This window comes from Trichosurus vulpecula, chromosome 7, assembly GCF_011100635.1.
Source record: "Trichosurus vulpecula isolate mTriVul1 chromosome 7, mTriVul1.pri, whole genome shotgun sequence".
Lineage (NCBI taxonomy): Eukaryota > Metazoa > Chordata > Mammalia > Diprotodontia > Phalangeridae > Trichosurus > Trichosurus vulpecula.
In genome coordinates this window covers 155,551,448-155,570,341 of record NC_050579.1, presented here as the reverse complement: position 1 = coordinate 155,570,341, position 18,894 = coordinate 155,551,448, and the positions used below count along the sequence as shown (strand labels likewise).

The 18,894-nt window shown below is 37.1% G+C and overlaps 1 protein-coding gene and 1 pseudogene across 1 annotated transcript in view; one reads left to right on the top strand and one right to left on the bottom strand.

Moving 5' to 3' along the window:
* The window catches only part of SLC16A10 (solute carrier family 16 member 10), a 136,025-nt gene that overhangs the window by 21,822 nt on the left and 95,309 nt on the right, over window positions 1–18,894 (top strand). The window lies entirely within an intron of this gene.
* Window positions 14,478–18,298, bottom strand: LOC118856414 (annotated as a pseudogene).

The window sequence follows — 18,894 nt, the reverse complement described above, 5'->3', positions numbered from 1 at the left end:
AAACAGGTAGTCTCGTTTCACAGATGAGTCTTTCCATGTTAAGTAAATGAATCAGCTACTTCATCAGATGTAAACATGCTTAAAACGACTAACCTTTTAAAATGTATAGTTTGCTATTCCACTTGTTTTGTCAAAGAAAAGGTGCTGAGTGTAATGAAGGTCTCTATGTGGACCCAGTAAAGAATGCTAAAATGCATTAGGAAAGGTTCATAGTCCTAGTATCCTAAATCTGCAGTTGGAAGAACCCCTAGAGATCATTTAGGCCAGATGGGAAAACAGACCCAGAGAGGCACCTAAAACAAGGCCATGGCCTATAGGCAATACTTAAATGCAGGGCTTTTATAAGGACTTGAAAAGGATTAATGGGTGCAAATATGCCTAAGAAAGTATTATCCAGGAGAAAGGTTTTTTAATTTTTTGTGCCTTTGTGCTCTTATTTATGCTTTCCATTACACACATGCAGGTGTACTCATGTGTTGCTGCCCTGAGTTATCAGAACTTTCTGTTCCAAATTGCCCTCATGTGATTGAAGTCCAACCAAAGGTGCTGAAAGTTTAGTGACCTTTTTAGAAAATGAACCAGTAAATGCAGGGGGTGGGTGAGAGGGAAATGAAAGAGAAGAGGTGTGCGATTCCTTTTTTTTTTTTAAACTAACACTTACTGGATGATTTGTTTTCTTTTATAAGTACTGTAGTCAACCATATTTAACTTTAAAATATCATTTTAAATATCTTTTCTTGTTAACATGTGAAATGCAGTGAATTGACACAATTTGGGTAAATCTGATTGTTAAAAGGTTTTGGAGGCAGGACAAAAGAATGCTGTCTAGTTAAGAAAATGTTTCAACTCCCACTCCTCTAATATGCTTACATAAGAGTGAGAGGAGTATATGGGTTTTTTTTTTCAAACTGAATTAATTTTGAAACTTTTTGGACATACCAGAGGTCACTTACTAGAGAGCAAAATGAGTTTTCATTGATGTATTTTTTTTTATCTCAGGAATGTAGTACAGTACAATAGAAAGAAAGTTGGATTTGGAGTCGGAAGACCTAAGTTTAAATCCTGTTTCCACCACTGACTACCTATGTGACTTTGGATAAATCAGGTAACTTCTCCAGGCCTCAGTTTCTTCATTTATAGAATGAGGGGATTGGACTAGATGACTTCTAAAGGCTCTTCTAGGTCTAAATCTATAATCTTAAGCAATATTTTAGTAAAATGTAAGCTCATTGAGGGCAGAGGCTGTTTCATTGTCTTAGTATGAACAGTTTGTGAAGACTTCCCTGGTGGAATGGGTGGATGAGAACAGTTTGTTCCAGTGGCCAGGAAGGCAGCTGACGTAGGTGCTGTGGAGCACTTAGAGTTTGATAAGATATCAAAGACTACAAGGTCATCTACTGCATCCGAGTCGTCTATAGTTGTCTTGACTTTTGTCTTGCCATTGGACTTCAGTGACTCTGGAGGTAAGAGGGAGGCTGATGACTTTTTGCAGTGCTTCCTCACTTAAATGCAATTCACATGTGAGTCAAGACATCACTCTGTGATGCCATTAGTCCTCTTCGAAAATGAAGAACAAACAATAACAATCTAGCAACAGTCTAATACTTATTTAATTGAATTAAATTTCATTGTCCTATGCACTAACAAGGCATCAAAGTGGCTAGAGCACTGGGCCTGGAGTCAGGAAGACCTGAGTTTTAAATCCAGCCTCAGATACTTACTAGCTGTGGGATCCTGGCCAAGTCACTTAACCCTGTTTAACTCAGTTTCCTCATCTATGAAATAACCTGGAGAAGGAAATGGCAAACCGCTCCACTATCTTTGCCAAGAAAACCCCAAATGGGATCACAAAGAGTCCTACATGACTGAAAAATAAGACTGAACAATAACAACATACACTAGCAACTAATTGATTTTATAGGTCATTTATTATTGCCTTTCCTCAAACGTCAGTTAGTAGTTTTCTGCTACTTGAATTTAGGGGATAAAAAAACCAAACCTTTTAAAAAGGTAGAATATTATGGGCTTTTCTTTTGCCAGGAAGGAAATCTGGCAAAAGTAATACTTAATCCAGTTAATATATCTTCTTTGTCTAATTCATCATGATGACCAATTGTCTAGCAGGAACTGAGAATAATAATCTTTGAGAAAGAAGTCAAGGTGATCTAATCCTCATTATTTATGGTCGCTTAAGAGGATAAATGAATCATTGGTCACTAATCTTTGAATAATTATTCTGCTGAGCTGAAAATCTCCTTAGTTCTTCTTACCAACTCATAGAATTGCTTTCTAGGATTGTCAAAACTGATACATTATTGTAAGCTTAATTATAAGTGATTGGAAGCATAGTCTTCAACTTTTGTTTCCTTTGTAACATTTTTCTCTAAGTCTGGAACAAAAGGGACGGACACACATCATCACGTATTTTTATTTAAGGCCATGAACAAGTACAACTTCGGCAAAGCTTTAAATGAAGCCTCACTCCCTCTAACTTTGGATAAAGTGTGTAGTGTGTGTGCATTTTTAATTATTAAAAGTGGATAACATTTTAAAATTCATTTGAATGTGGGCTTGTAATAGAGAACTCTCTTGGTAGGTTGGGGCATCCTTTGATTTTTCTACTTAAAAATATATTTCATTCCATCAACACGTATTTATTTAAAACAGTCAAAAGGTAACTGGATTTGGAATGGAGGTCCTGGTTTTGAGTCCCTGCGCTGCCATTTCACTTCTCTTAGAACCTCAGTTTCTTCATCTGTAAAATGACAGGGGTTGAATCCATAAAGTCCCTTTTTAAAAGCTGTAAATCAATGAATCTATTATATGGTATGCTTTTAGTACCAGTGAATGTTTTAGGAAATGATGAGAAAGAAGGGTTGATGTAGTGAAGATAAACTGTGCCCTCAAGGACCTCACAGTCATTTCCAGTTTTCATTTATGGAAAACCAGCAGCTATCATTTACCTTGGTTGATTAGAGGTGCTTGTATTATCAAAGGAGCAAGAGAGGCATAGTGGACCTCAGTGTAATTCCTCAGTCCAAGAGGTGTTTTGCTTCTAATAAAAATAGCTAAAATTGTGTCATGTTATTTAAAACATATCAGGGACACACAGCTCTCTATTCTCTCATATGGAATGATATATCTCCTTGACAAGGTCTTTGGAAGGAATACAGAATTTCTCAACCTACAGTTTGAAGCCAATAGAAAAGAATCTTTGGTTATTACTCATTGGAAGAGGCAGAATCTGGAGACATAAATAGGACACTGATCGCCTTGTATCTCAAACTTGAGCTAGATTTTTGTGGTTTGGAGAAGAAGGCAGAGCTGCACTTGCATATTTTCCCCCCTGTACTTGCATTTGAGAGTAGTGAAGCACTTACCCCTTGTAAGAAGCTGATAAATCTCTTAACTTAGGGAGGGAAAAGTAACTGTTAGTCAAGGTTAAGGCTTAGTGCCAGAATTTCAAACAGAGAGCTCACAGATACCTGGCAAATGCTGGCCACTGATAGGCTATTTATTTGTCCTTTTTTGGTCTTGAAGACATTGATTTCTTCCCTCACCCGCCCTACTACTTGGAGGCTATATAGAAACAAGTAAAAGTTATCAACAGACCGTTTGCAAAGGACTTCAGGCATAATATAATGAGCTGATGGACCAATTTCACACAGCTCTGCCTTTGGTCAGATGTCCTAAAGGAGAACTATGTTCCTGTTTGTTATGGCTTAGATATATAGCAATAAATAACTCTTAATTGGAAAATTTCTGAATTTTAAAGACTTGATTTATCTTGTTTTGTCTTGAGTATCAAGGTATGGTATGAAAAGCTCTTGGGAAAAGAATGAGAAGATACTAGAACAAGGCTTATGGAATGAGGAGAGCTTTACTATCTAGAATGGAGTAATTTTTTGGCAATCAGAACTACTAAGAATATAACATTTAGGCCACTTAAACTAAAACAAACAGGCAGAGTGTCACTTCAAATTTGTCTTATTCCTGTGATATTTCTTTGATATTTGTCAAATAAGACATTTGTAAAGCACTTAGCACAGTTTCTAGCACATAGTAGGCACTTCCCATTTATGATGCATATAGAGTAGGAACTGGCCTGTGTGCACCTCTGATGGTATGTCCCCACATGGAGATGCTGAGTAGCCTGTTTCTTGGAGTTGTGATGACGTGTAATGGAAATGCTTTGAAGACACATTGAAGCATGCATAGATATTATATGACTGGCTCTCAAAAGTTAATTGATGTTAAGTGGTTAAATGGATCTGGGGTGCTAGTCATTGGCACCTAATTGGGGGAGACTCACTCAGTGCATGTTTAAACCAATGACCTTAGAACTCTGGGGGAAGATTCTGACTCTTGGATAGTGAGCCAGAGTGTACTTACTACACATAAAATAACTATGAAAATGGTATTCATATTTCCATTTCTCTAGTGAATTTTGGCTTTATATAAATCCATGTGTGTGTGATATTCTTACTTGAATAACTTAAGTGAAGAAAAGTAATAAGGGAAAAAATTATTGGATACAACAGATCCTCTCACTGTTGTCCATATTTCAGAGGTATAAATAGGTATTTTTTCAACTGAGGCAAAAAAAAAAAGTGCACGCGCACGCATGTGTGTGTGTGTGTGTGTGTGTGTGTGTGTGTGTTTGTATTCTGGAAAATAAGGAAATGATTAGTAGCTTATAGCAAGCTTAGTTCTGGTAGTACCTTTAAGGTACTCATGATTTCTAACAAATAGCTGTTTCAGTCAAGGGCCTTTATTATGTATTTAACTAGTTTTGCAGAACTGAGAATTCTTTTTAAAAGAAATGCCTGATAAATTTACACTGCTTAGCCAGTAAGTGTCTTTTTATATTTTAATGCTGAAGACAATTTATTTTACTATGGTCTTTCTGATTGGGATTATGTAAAATACATAAAGTTAATTCAGATTATAGAAGCATGTCACATTCCAGTGTGCAGTTAATTAGTAGGAATACAGAGTTGGCAGAAGTTACATATAAAGTTTAGAGGCTGTTAGGTTAATTAGATTAACTTGATAGAAAGTGAATTAATCAAATTTGAGACATGAAAGAATTTTAAACTAATTTATGTTCAAATTTCCTTTACTTCTCCTGTATCAGCACATTACAAGCACATTTGCTTATGAATCCTTGGGTGAGAGTGAGTTTTATAATTATGTATTAGGGTTTGAGGGAATAACAGAAAAGAGCTTGGGGCCAGTTTTTTAATCTCAAGTACATAGTCATATGTTTAAAAACAATGTGTTAGATTAAAAAAAACCCTGCTGTCTATTGAACGTTATGCTTATTTTAGGTATTGAATCTGGATTTTCCTCAATGATGGAATGAGTAATATCTTATATTTGTATACTGCTTTTAATTTTTCAAGATACTTTCAGTAAATACTCAAGGAAAGAAAGTATACATACAGAAAGGTAAATAATTATTCAGGGCAAAAGTGTCAAGTGAATGGTCTTATGACAATTCTATAGAGTAGATACTATTAGTATGACTTTCCCCATTTTATATATAAGGAAACCAAGGTTCAGAGGTTTGCTGTCAATTCATCATCTTGTCAGAGTTGAGATTTGTACACAAGTTTCTCATGATTCTAAGTCCAGAAGTCTTTCCACTATAGCACTCTACCTCATAGTAAAGCCATGTGTTCAGACAAATGTCAGTGTGTCACCCTGATGTAAGAGTTACCCTCCTCCCAAATGCAGTACATTCTCTTAGATTTTGTGCACAGTAGTTATCTTAGCAGAAATATTAGAAAAGAATAGATTGCTCTTCTTAGTTGGAAAATAAACAACTATCTAGTTGGAATCAGCTTGGCTAGCATAGAAATAGAAGAGAGAAAATGTTCCAAATGTCTCTCCCTCCATTCTTTGCAGAGAGCAAGGGACAGGCATGGAACATTGCAACCTGGGTTGAAGTATTCATTTATCTTTAAGTGCTTCCCCTATCCCTTTTTTCAACATTTGTTGTAAGCGGTGGCTTGTTGGGTAGCCTAGAGTAGCATAGTTGGAAATGAAGGTGATATAAAACCCACAATATTTTAAAACAAAGTATTTTATTCTAACATTTTTCCTTTGCCTTCAAAAGCTAAGTAATTAACAATCAATTACAAGGTTTAGCTGTGCGAAGAGAGGATTTTTTTTTAACCCCATGTAGTTGGGGGTTCAGTAATGTGAGTATCTCACATTTTGGCTAGGCCGTCTCCAAGTTCTGGTAAGGTAATATAAACTTCCCTTGAGAATTCTTATATCAGACAATTGAGAGCTTGCTAGGAAGTCTTGGAAGGTACGTGTGTCTCAAATTCACTTTCTCCCCTTACTATAGTCCTCCCCACTCCACGAATCTTCTTTGTTGTCCTAAATGGCTGTAATTTTAAAAAATCCTTTAAAAATAATTTTTTATTGATGTCTTTGTTACATTGCCTAAATTTCCCCCTTATATTCCTCCCCTTCCCCATCCCAAAGAGCCATTCCATATAACAAAGAATTTTTTAAAAAGAAAAAGAGGAAGAGAAAAAAATCAGCAAAATCAATCAATATATATATTTTTTAAATCTGATATATTCAATGTTACACATATGTTGACGTCCTGCTCCCTAAACATGCAAAGGAGATGGGGTAGGTGTCACCTCATATCTCTTCTTTAGGGGCAAGCTTGTTCTTTTCAATTTTGCAACATCAATTTTCATTTGTTTTGTGGTTGCTGTTCTTTCTACTTAAATTTTTGAAGTCATTGGATATATTATTTTCTTGGCTTCAATTACTCCATTTTGCATCAGTTCATATAAGTCTTTCCATGTCTCTCTGTATTATCATATTATTTCTTACAGCATGATCTAATTCCATTATTTTTACTTTGTTAACAATTCTTTGCTATCACAGAAAACAGCACTACAAATGTTTTACTGTATATGAGAAGTGGGAGCAATTCTTGGTTTCTCTGTTAACCATATTTAATATTTCACAAAAGTAACTTCACTATGGAATACAATAAGTTGAGATATCACCTTACTCTAAATAATAGCTGATATTGATGCTTCACATTTTACAAAAGTCTTTCCTTGCATTTCTGATGTAGCTAGTTCTCCAGAGGAGTATGATGCTGCTAGATCCTTTCTCTCTAATGTATTGACCCTTTGCTGCCTCTCTTAGTTAATATCAAGTAAAATTTTAGTCGGTTTTGAATGTCAGCTAGAAGATATTTGAGTTTTATTTCTTCAACTGAATTAATCTGTTTCCTTACCTTTGTATTTCTGCCCACTTCTTCAGTTTGATACAAAATCCTTTTCCTTACAGTTTCATGCACTTTATTAAAGTTTGCTTGTCACAGGGATCATAGATCTAGCACTAGAAGGGACCTCTGGCCATCTTGTCTATCCAAATCATTTTGTAGGCTAGGACCTGAGACGAAGGGAGTGAGCCAACTAACTTGACCAAGATCATACAGGTAATAAGTGGCAGAGGTGGAATTTGAACCTAGGTTTTCTGACTCAAGAGTCACTGCTTGCATATATATAATGACTTTCTGGTTGCTGATGGAAAATGAAATGATATTTGTTCTCCTGGGGACAGTCTTTCAAACTGTGCCTTCTACCTACTATTATTCAGCCACATCCAATTTTTCATGATGTCCATGGGGTTTTCTTGATAAAGATACTGGAGTGATTTGCCCTTTCATTCTCCAGTGGCTTAAAGCAAACAGAGATTAAGTGACTTTCCCAGGGTCAAACAGCTAGTGAGTGTCTGAGGCTGCATTTGAATTCAGTTCTTCCTGACTCCAGGCCCAGCATTCTATCCACTGAGCCAAGTAGCTGCCTCCTATTGGCAATGTGTATATTGATTGTATTTTCTGCCTGGCAGAAAAAGTTGCATTAGTACAATTACCTAGAAATCTGAAGTTAAACTGGTAGGAGGATCAAAGCCAGAGCAACTTGATTGGCTTAAACTTTTGTACAACTGGATAAATAAAAGCTTTGACTGCTCTTAGTTTTGTAAATATTTGGTTATTTATTTTAAAGCTATTTGTTTGCAATAAATGCCATTAACATCTTTGACAGAGCCAAAGGGACTTTCTGACCCTGACCTAATAGAATCTTAACTGTCATTCAGATAAAAGACTACTTGTTGTTGTTGTCCATGGGATTTTCTTGGCAAAGATACTGGAGTGATTTGCCATTTCCTTCTCCAGCTTATTTTACAGATGAGGATACAGAGGTAAATATGTTTAAGTGATTTGCCCAGGGTTACATAGCTAGTAAGTGTCTGAGACTGGATTTGAACTCAGCTCTTCTTGATTCTAAGCCTGGCTCTCTATTGTACTACTAAGCTGCCCTAGAGGACTACTTACTTCTGCTTAATCTGTCTTAATTTTTGGCTGTGCTATTCTTTACTTGTAATTGTGATAGGGTTTTAGAATGGGGATAATAGTTATAGAGGGGCCTGTGGATAAGTAAGGAGAGAGGTAGAGGGATGGACAAAATGAAAAAAGGGAGCCAAAGAAGGAATAAGGAAGAAATGAGACCCAATGAGGGAGATTTCTATAGCACTATCTTGTTAGGAGGGACAAGAAACTGAAATGGATATATCGTATTAGGGTAACAGGAAAGCTTAAAGTAGGAATAGGCTTGTTCTGATTTGCTCCATAGGCCAGAGGTATGACTACTGGATGGAAATTACAGAGGTGGATTTAGGCTTGACATAAGGGGGAAATCTCCCAATAATTTTAGCTGTCTCAAAATAAAATGGGCCATGTTGAAGGGTAATGGGCTTTCCTCTCACTAGAAGTCTTAAAGGATGATTAGATGACTACTGGGGAATGTTGTAAAGGGGATTCTTTTTCAGGTACAGATCAGACTAGGTCTGCTCTAAGGTCCCTCCTAGCACTGGGATTTCTGTGATTCTAATGGTGGAAACATCTTTACTTAGGGTTGGAAAGAGACTTCTCTTTCTTCCGTTTCTCTTTTCTGGATCAGACCATGGAAGGGTGAAGAGAGGGATATTTGTTGGCCTGGATCCTGCCTATAGGCCTTGAGTCACTGAACCCTGATTTAGGACAGTGTTTTCAACCAGCACTTGTGCCTTGGCTGGTTGGGCATGTTGAACTGAGAGCTTTCTATCACTGAAGCAGTTTAGAGTTTGGATGACCACTTGCTAGAGTTGTTGTAGAAGGGATTTTTGTATTGGGGGGAGGGAGGTCGAACCAAATGATGTGACCCCTTCCTATATTCCAGGTCTTGAGTTCCTTCCCCCTTATTTTCCTCCTTGCTTTCTACACTTCAGTGACACTGATCTATTTGTAGTCCCTCAAACATGACACTCCATCTCATTTCCCTTCTCTATATCTTTTTACTAGTCAGTCAGGCAAAACAAATATTTATTAAGCACCTACTATGTGCCAGATACCGTACTAAAGTATTGGGAATATGAAGAAAGGCAAAAGACAGTTTATCTTCAAGGAGCTTATAATCTAATGGGAGAGATACCCAAATATGTACAAACAAGCTATATGCAGGATAAATAGGAAATAGTCAACAGAGAATGGGGCAGTAAAATTGAGAGGGATTGGCAGTGACTTGCTGTTGGAGATGGGATTTTAGTTGTGATTTGAAGGCAGCCAGGGAAGACAGGAAGCAAAGATGAGGAGGGAGAGTATTTAAGGCATGGAGGACAGTCAGAAACAATATCTAGAGCTGAGAGATGGAGTACCTTGTTCTTGAAACAGCCAGTGTCACTGGACTGTGAATAGGTGGTGGGATAGAAAGATAGTAGGGATGGGACACTACATTATAAAGAACTTAGAATGCCAAAGAAAGGATTTATATTTGATTCTGTAGGTGAGATGGAGCCATTAGAGTTTATTGAGTAGGGGAGTGATGTGATCCAACCTATCTTTAGGAAAATCACTCTGATGGCCGAGTCTTGGAGTGTGGACTAGACTCAGGAGGGACTTGTGGCAGGCAGACCCACCAAGCACTAGCTGCCCCTCATGCCTGGAATGCTCCATTCCATCTATTCCCCCATTACAACATGCACTTCTTGGGGGCAGAGATTATTTTTGTGTTTCTTTGTATTCCCAGAGATTAGCACAATGCTTCTTTCCAAGAAACCAGTATAATATAGCACTAGTCTTCTGAGACTTGGGTACCACAGTTATCTCTTCCACATCGTGACTTTCCCCATTGCAATTTCAATATATTATCGTTTTGCATAAGAAATTACATGGGAGTTTTGGGGGAGTTTTGCAGCAGCCGCAGACAACACATGAAGGCCAGCAGATGACACAGAGCCTATGACCAATACTTAACCCATATTTTACAGTAAGGTACTGTAAACACCTCATAAAAAAAAGAAAAAAATTCAGACTTCTTTTCTGGCATGAAGGGAGGACCAAAAATATTTGATGTGGATTTTCCAGATTATGGAGGCACTGTGCCCCATGGTGTGGAAAGGATAACTGTAGTTGATATTCTGCTATTAATTAATTTACAATTTTAAGCAAGTCTTTTCAACTCTTTATTTTAGTGTGCTTGTTTGTAAAATGGGAATAATATTAGTCCTTTGTAAAAATACCTCATAAAAGCAAAAGACTGATCCCATGAATTCAAGATAGACACATAAAACTTTGTGTGTGTATGTGTGTGTGTGTTAATGACAATCAAAACAAGTTCAATTTTCTAAATCCCAAAGTATTCTTTTTTGATACTTTAGGTTCTGTACTCTGTTTTATAGTGTTACCACTATTCATCTATCAAGTGCAACAAGATATTGTTTAAAATTCAGACTCTTAGAAGGTTAGAGCTGGAAGAGACCTTAAAGATACCAATCAGTACAGCCCTCTCATTTTATGTTTTTTCAAGTTGTACAAATGGAAATTTTATTTCAGACTGGATTCTTTTTTTCAGAGTTTAGAGCTAGAGGAGGATCCTTAGAGGCCATTTGGTCCAACTCCTGCCTCTTACAGATTGAGCTTCATGGAGGCAGTGTCTTAGGTATAAGCAGTGGAAGTAGAGTTTGAACCTAGGTTCTTTGATTCCTGCTCTGGCACTCTTTCATTTCCACTAGTCTGATTCCTATCATGATTCTGGACAATAGTCACTTTCTATCCTTTTCTCAAAATAACCTCACTCTAGTGCAGCTTCTGAGTTTCTTGTACAGATGGCTTACTTTAAAAAGCAAAACCCATCATTCACCCATGACAATGGAAGGGCTTATTCATTCTTAAAAAAAAAAGACAGTAGCTGCTTTGTAGTAGCTGAACAAATGATTTTTCAAAGAATCAGAGTAAGAAAAAATGAGTTAAGTGTAAAAAGGAATATAGAAATTACCACTAAAAATAGTTGTTTTTCCCGCCTTCTCTTCCCAACCCCTCCTTCCCCAGCCCAGAGCGCCTGTTTTTACATTAAATCGAGTAAAAGTTTCTTATGTTTCATCTTGTTTTATAACCTCACATATCAGAATGAGTAGTTAGCTTGCTCAGGCCCCTCAGGGAGTTAGTGCATTAGGACCACCATGATCAACCTCAATGATCAATTACATTGTAAACATAGATGGTACAGGAAGTTAGGGCTGAATCTATATCAACCTGAAAGCCTCTTTTTTTTTTTTAAAATATGTCATTGATGTTTATTCACTGGTTGAATAAATCATTTGCTTAATTATATTATTGCCTCCTTTGCATAAATGTAGCGCTTAGACTGGATAGTATTATGTAATTAATGTGGTGACTTCCTACAAACTCCTATCAAAAGCACCTTTTCCATATGTTATTTCGCCTTCTTTGTTAAAGTAATCTGTGTCATCAGTGTCCTTTAGCTTTCTAGTAGCTAAAACATCCTCTGTTTACTAGTAGCAAATTACTAGCAGTAAAAAGTAATACTGGGTGTCATTTCAAAATTCTTTATCAAAAGAATATGTTGAAGATATCTCTTCCTAATTTTAATAATTTATGTTTAAAAATATTTAAAAATATTTTTAAATTTTAATACAGAAACTAAGGAGTATAAAATGCTTTAGTAGTGAGAGGTGGTGGTGGTTGTAGTGCCTCAGTCACAGTCTACGGTACAAACATGTATTTTGCACAAAACAGAATACTTTACAGACATAGAATTATAACACAACTAAATGTAGTGAGCATTCACCAGTGCCAAATTTAATAGTAACATTTATGGAACAAACTTTTAAAATGTAACCCATATGTTAATGGAACACAGAGAGAATGGATTCAATCTTGTAAATTTATCCATAGTAAGTCTTTATATAGCTTGTGTTTTGTCTCTGGGATTGAATTTGACTCTTTTCTAGAATTTTCAAGTGAGCTCAATTACAAGGAACCCAATAATTCTCTATGCTGGATGAGCAATACCATACCTATTCCTGCTACACCTGAAACTAGACCTAAACTATTAATTGGGAAGATAATATATTGTAATGAAAGATCCCTGGCCTGAGTCAGACCTGAATCCTAGTCCCATCTCAGCTACCAACTAGATCTAGCCATATCAGTTAAACTCACTGAACCTCAGTTTCTTGTTTTGTTAAAAAAATAATGAGACATTTGGAGAAGATGTTCTCTAAAGTCCCTTCTTGCCCAAATATGTTATGATTTTAAGAATTAAGGTGCAGTTCCTTCCAGGGTGTAATGTTAATGGAATAGGAAGATCTTCCCCATCCATTAATAAGGCCTATGTGACCACAGGTGTTCAGCTTACTGCTGTGATACATTCTGAGTCATACAGGGCCCATTGGGGGAGGAACTTGCCTAAGGAGGAATTTGTTTAAAATTTGTTTAAAGGGGAAGCTTGCTTATGAGGAGGCTTGCTTGTAGGAAGGCTTTCACACCTGTTGGTACTAAGCTAATTAGGCACTGAGTCAGGAGGATTGTGATGCCTTCTGGCTCTGAGCCTATTAGCCAAAAGAGTATATATACTCAGAGGTGAGATTTTGCTTTGGGGGTTCACTTTTAAGAAGGACCTTGTGATTCCCTGGAGGAGACTCTGAGTAGCCATTTTGTTAAGAGGCCCCCGACTACCTAGATATCTGTGCTTCCTTGATCCAGTGGTGTATATAAAGTGTATAGCAATATTGCTTTGCTCAGGCAGCTGGAACCCTGTGCTAATTTCTCTGCTTGCATTTTCTCTGTATTTTCTCCAAGTTCAGGGTGCTGACCTTTCCCCCTGAACTAGTGAATTTAATTAAAATGAGATTGTTGACCCTTTTAAAAAGCTATCTTTCCTAGTAAAGCAGATCAAAGAACCTGTGCTAGCAGGTCATTCTGGGTATGCTAGGGTGCTTGCTGCTACACAGGACTATTTACATTTTTAAAATGTCAATTTTAAATGAAAAGTGTTACATATTCTTGATAGGTATAGTTACTATGTTGGTTATTTTCTAACTTTCTTTGTTATGAGGTAGAGTATTATAGGGGAAGAAGGACACCAGGAAATGACTAGTATGAAAATGCCACAAAGGGCATCCATAAAACTCATCAAAGAAAAGGTATCCACTTTAAGTTAATATTGTAGAGAAACATCATTAGCAAGCTGGTGGGTGCATTCCCCTGAGATGTCCTTGATTGAGCCTTTGAAGTATAGAAGAGATAGGAAATAAAAAAGAATAAAGAATGGCAGAGAAGAAAAATAATAGATAAAATTACCACAAGTGACTAAAATCCATTTTCTGTTGCTTTATATTTTAGAATAAAAGCTAGTTTGGTCTACTTTTAAATCCTGTATGGCATAGTGGAAAGAGATTACACTTGAGAGTTTGTCTGGCTTTGAGTTGCAGGCATACTTAAGACACTCACTCTAGCAGCCCTGGCCAAGCTGACCTTGTCCTTTTCCTCTGCCCCTCTGTTTTCCCATTTTTCTTTCCTGTTTTTTTTATTATGAACTTAATCTTGCACAAACATTTCAACATATAAAGATGAAAAACAGATTGAACTAAGCTTCTATTATAGTTTGTTTTTGGGGAAAGTATATATTACATTTAACATTAAAGTGATAACAAAATTGTGCATTTATTCTGAACTTTTTCTTTGAAATATTTTAAAATATTTTATTGCTGTTCTTAAACAAATATTGTATCTTTATTAATTCTAATTGCCATTTCATAGAAGCCCTCCCCCCGCCTCTCTCTTTTAGCTGTGGGTGAATCATTTAATAATGATTCTTGGAGATCTAGCAAGCGAATCCAGAAGATTTATTTTCCATCTGACATAAACTTGCTCCCCTATCTGGTGACTATTTCCGGTCAGAGAAATAAGTACTGCTGTAACCAGTCACTTCTCCCTTTCTCTTTGGCAAAACATACTCACATTTTATCACATAATTTCAGAGCTGGAAGTGACATTAGAGAGTGTCTAGTCCAATCTGTAGCCATACAAGAATCTTCTCACAACATCACTGATAAGTGGGCATCCAGAAGAACTTTGTGGCTGTCCAGTCAAGTCAGCAATGTGCTGCGTATTCCTGAGGAAGCAGAGAGCAACTTCTTTCAGACTCTGGAAGTTGGAAGAGATGATCTTCAATAACACATGATCTCCTGGCAGAATTAACATTCAGCCCCTAAAGCTAGTGCCATCTTCCATCTCTATGTCAGGGAAGATTACCTTGATATTTCCTTTGTTGCTTCCTCATAACCCAGTGTTAGAATGCTTACTGAGCCCCTCCGCAAGCATAAGCTTCGTGTGGCCAACCACAGCCATGTTGGTTTCTGTGGCTCCTTCTCAGAAGGTAGCAATAAGTGCCACAGGCTACTTCTGCTTCACCTCTTCTGGAACATCATCCTTCAGTATACCTGCATCTTCAGTCTCATACTCTATGCAAAAAGGAAACCCACATTATGTGGGACTTCCTGAAGCAAGGACATGGTCTGGTAGCCATCTTTCATTTCTTCACAGAATCTGGTAATGAAATCGTTGCTGAAGCTCGCTCCTGATATAGTGAATCAAGTCCAAATAAGCTTGCCTTGTATATCTTCTCATTATTTCCAAGACCTGGCTGCTTTCCCTCTGGGTTGGCAGGTGGATCTGTTTACTGTTCTGCTCTTGGATCAATTGTAGAACCTCATCAGGAAAGTCCTTGGGGTGGGGAGAAGTGAAGCTTGTCCATATTTCAGGATCATCTCTGGAGACCTGATCCAGCAGATCAGCAGATTGAAGTCCTCTTTTATGGGTTTGTAATTTGCACTAAATCCTTGACTCAGATGAGTAGGTGTGGCATTATTGTATTGGATCTTTAAGCTGTCTTGATAGATGTTGATATTTTTACCGAGGAGTATTACTTCTTTCAGGCCCAGCTTAGAGAGTTTCTTTACTTCCTCCAGAATGGAGGCAGTTGGCCAACTCTTTTTATGGCCGTGTGTGACAGGAACGATGCAGTAGCTACACATGTTGTTACAACCTCACATGATTGACGCAAATGCTGGTGTGGTGTTTGAATTTGTCTGGACCTTCATGATGTCCACGTAGGTCACCTTTAGTGGAAGCAAAACATTAGCAGATTGCTGGCCAGAGTCATCCAAAGTCAGCAGCTAAGGAAGATCCCAGTAAGCATCTGGTCCAGCAGCAATGTCCACCAATTTTTCCCTATGAAGGATCTTGTCCTTCAACCTTTCAGCCATACATCCTAGAATCCCAGTTCAAAGAGGAACCTGTGATTTGGGATGTTTGGACTTTATACATTTAAGTTGATTTAAATGATTTTAAATGATAGCGTGTTCAGTCTTCTCCCTGATTGAATATGTGATAAGAAGAATCATATTAGCCTCCTGGAGGCTGTTCAAATAGCCACTATTCTTCAGAATGGACCAAATCATCTCTGCATCATTAACATTCATTTGGCAGCCTTAACTCTCTAAATACTCTTCTCCCTCTTCCTATAAGGGCTTCTGTAGTAAGATAAGGAGGTGGATCTTGTTCCACTACAGAGGAATCTGATGAGTAGCTGAGGCATTTCTTTTTTTATTTTTTAAATAATATTTTATTCCCTCTGCCCAATTACATGTAAAGACAGTTTTTAACACTCACTTTTAAAAATTTTGAATTCTGAATTTTCTCCCTCCCTCATATCACCCCTCCCTGAGGTGGTAAGCAATTAGATATAGGTTATAAATATTCTGTCATGCAATACATAGTACCATAGTAGTCATGTTGTGAAAAAAGATTCCCACCCAAAGGAAAAAAAAAACAGGAAAAAAAATAAAGTGAAAAATAGTATGCTTCAATCTGCATTCAGACACCATCAATTATCTCACTAGAGGTGGATAGCATTTTTCTTCATGAGTCCTTTGGAATTGTCTTGGATAATTGTGTTGCTTAGAATAGCTAAGTCATTCACAGTTGATCATCATATAGTATTGCTGTGTTACTGTGTACAATGTTCTCCTGGTTCTGCTCACCTCACTCTGTATCAGTTCATGTGAGTCTTCCCGGGTTTTTCTGAAATCATCCTGTTCATTTCTTATAACACGGTATTCCATCACAATCATATGCCACAACTTGTTCAGCCATTCCCCAATTGATGGGTGTTCCCTCAATTTCCAATACTTTGCCACTACAAAAAGAGCTGCTATAAATATTTTTGTATAGATAGGTCCTTTCACCTTTTTTAAAAATCTCTTTGGGATACAGACCTAGCAGTCATATTGCTGGATCAAAAGGTATGCACAATTTGACTGCCTTTTGAGCATAATTCCAAATTGCTCTCTAGAATGGTTATATTGCTTCATAACTCCACCAATAGTTCATTAGTATACCAGTTTTCCCACATCTCCTCCAACATTTATCATTTTTCCTCTTCTGTCAGATGTCAATCTGATAGGTGTGAGGTGGTACCTTGGAGTTGTTTTAATTTGCATTTCTCTAATCAATAATGACTTAGAGCATTTTTTATACAACTATAGATGAGCTGAAACATTTCTTAAAAAGTGGTCCTGCTGCCAGTCTGGAGCTGAAATGCCTCTGGACTCTGTCATCTTGCTGTTTCTCTAACTCTGGATATGCTTTTGCATTGAGATGGTTTGTTGTTTGGTTGGTTGGTTGGTTGGTTATCGTCCTTTGTTTTTGAAGATGATCAAAATGACATCAGTATGTTAGAGTCAAGTTACAGCCACTTACTGTGATTGATCAGACCAGTTCGAGTTTGGAATGCTGTACCTCAGGTCGGGCACATGTAAACATTTGGGGTGGATTCTTTAAATTTGTGAATCTCCTGTTTCTTTTAAGCTGCTTCAATTCCGCTTTGCTTATAGAGCACAGCATCTTCCCTGATGAGGGCATGCCATGCTGGGCAGTCCCATGCCCTATCAACCCAACCCTCAGCCAGTTTAAACCCTTGGTCACCATAACATCACAAGTTAACTAGTCCTGTGACCCTTGGGCAAATCATTTTATACTTCTTGGGTTTTCAGATTCCTCTAAGGGTTTTGGGCTAAATCATCTCCAAAGTTCCTTCTAGCTTCAGCATCCTCTTATCAGTCTTATCTTAGTAATCATCTAGTACTTTACTTCCCAACCTAATTTGGCCAAAGAACACTGTAAGTCTTGGATTATGTTGGTAGAACCCTTAAATGCTGGTCCAGATACATAAGGCTATGCAATTTTGCTGGACTGAGGAAAATTGGGAGCAATATAGAAGAGGTGAAAAATATTTTTGTAATGAAGGATTGTTGTGCAATTAGCATTTTGACAGATATATAAATTTATATGTATGTATGTATGTGTGTGTATAAATAAATATGTGTGTATGTATAAATAAAATTTCCTATTTAAAATATTGGGAAGAGAGGTATTACTAACACAATTTATCCCCTTGCTTTACAGATGAGAAAACCTTGACATTCAGAGAAATTAAATTACTTGCTCACATGGTTAATAGGTAGCAGAGCTATGACTAGAACCTAGGTCTCTGTACCACCCAGTTTCTCCTAAAAACAAACAAAACCTCCCAAAATCAACCCTGAGGTTTTATGGGCTTTGAACCCAGGATCATCTTACAGTGAATAAGAGCAACGCTACTCAACTAATGATCTATTTTTATTTATAACCACTACATTTGTTTAAACTATCAGAGTACTTGCGGTTAGTAGTAATAGAAATAAATTGTGAAATAAGAAACAAAGACTAAGCAGAAAAGTGTGTAGGTTGCAGCGCTAATAATTCCTGTTAAGAAGCTTATCGTGACAATTCAGAGTCCCTCAAAGGGAAATTTGCTTACCTTGCTTGCACTGCTGCTCTTGTAACAACACTGTCTTGGATTTCATGAAGCATTCCGCCCCGCCCATTCACCTCCACCCATTTCTCCTTTTCAAGTTGGTGAGGCTTTATTAAGATAATCTCCTGTATGTACATACACGTACATTTAAGTACATGGGATAAAAATACTCACAAGTATGTCCTTAAATTAGAATAATCATATGTAAATAAGCAAAATAATTACAGAGACTGGTTCCAGCTCTTCTTATTTGGCATGATATTCCTATTTATGGATTTAATTTACCTTTGAGGACTTGGTGCTTTAGGGACTTTTTCATGTTTGAAATAGGCTTTTTGCACATATAAGGAAGATTGATTCTGTAGCACAAGACTTTAGTTTCTTTTCTTGGCGATCTTCTGTCAGATAAGTTAGAAATCAGCAGGACCTGTGCATTATTTAGCAGCTTAACATAATCACATTATAGTGCTTATTATTAAAGTTTATACAGTTGTATTTTATTGTAGAGTTGTTAATATGGCATTCCATGTTAATAGCTAAGAGACTCTATGCAATTATAGTTAATATGGGGTCCTTTAAATAAATGATTTAAAAATATGTAGTTTCCTATCTTTCCCAATGCAAGATCCTGATACTACATTTACTTAAAAAA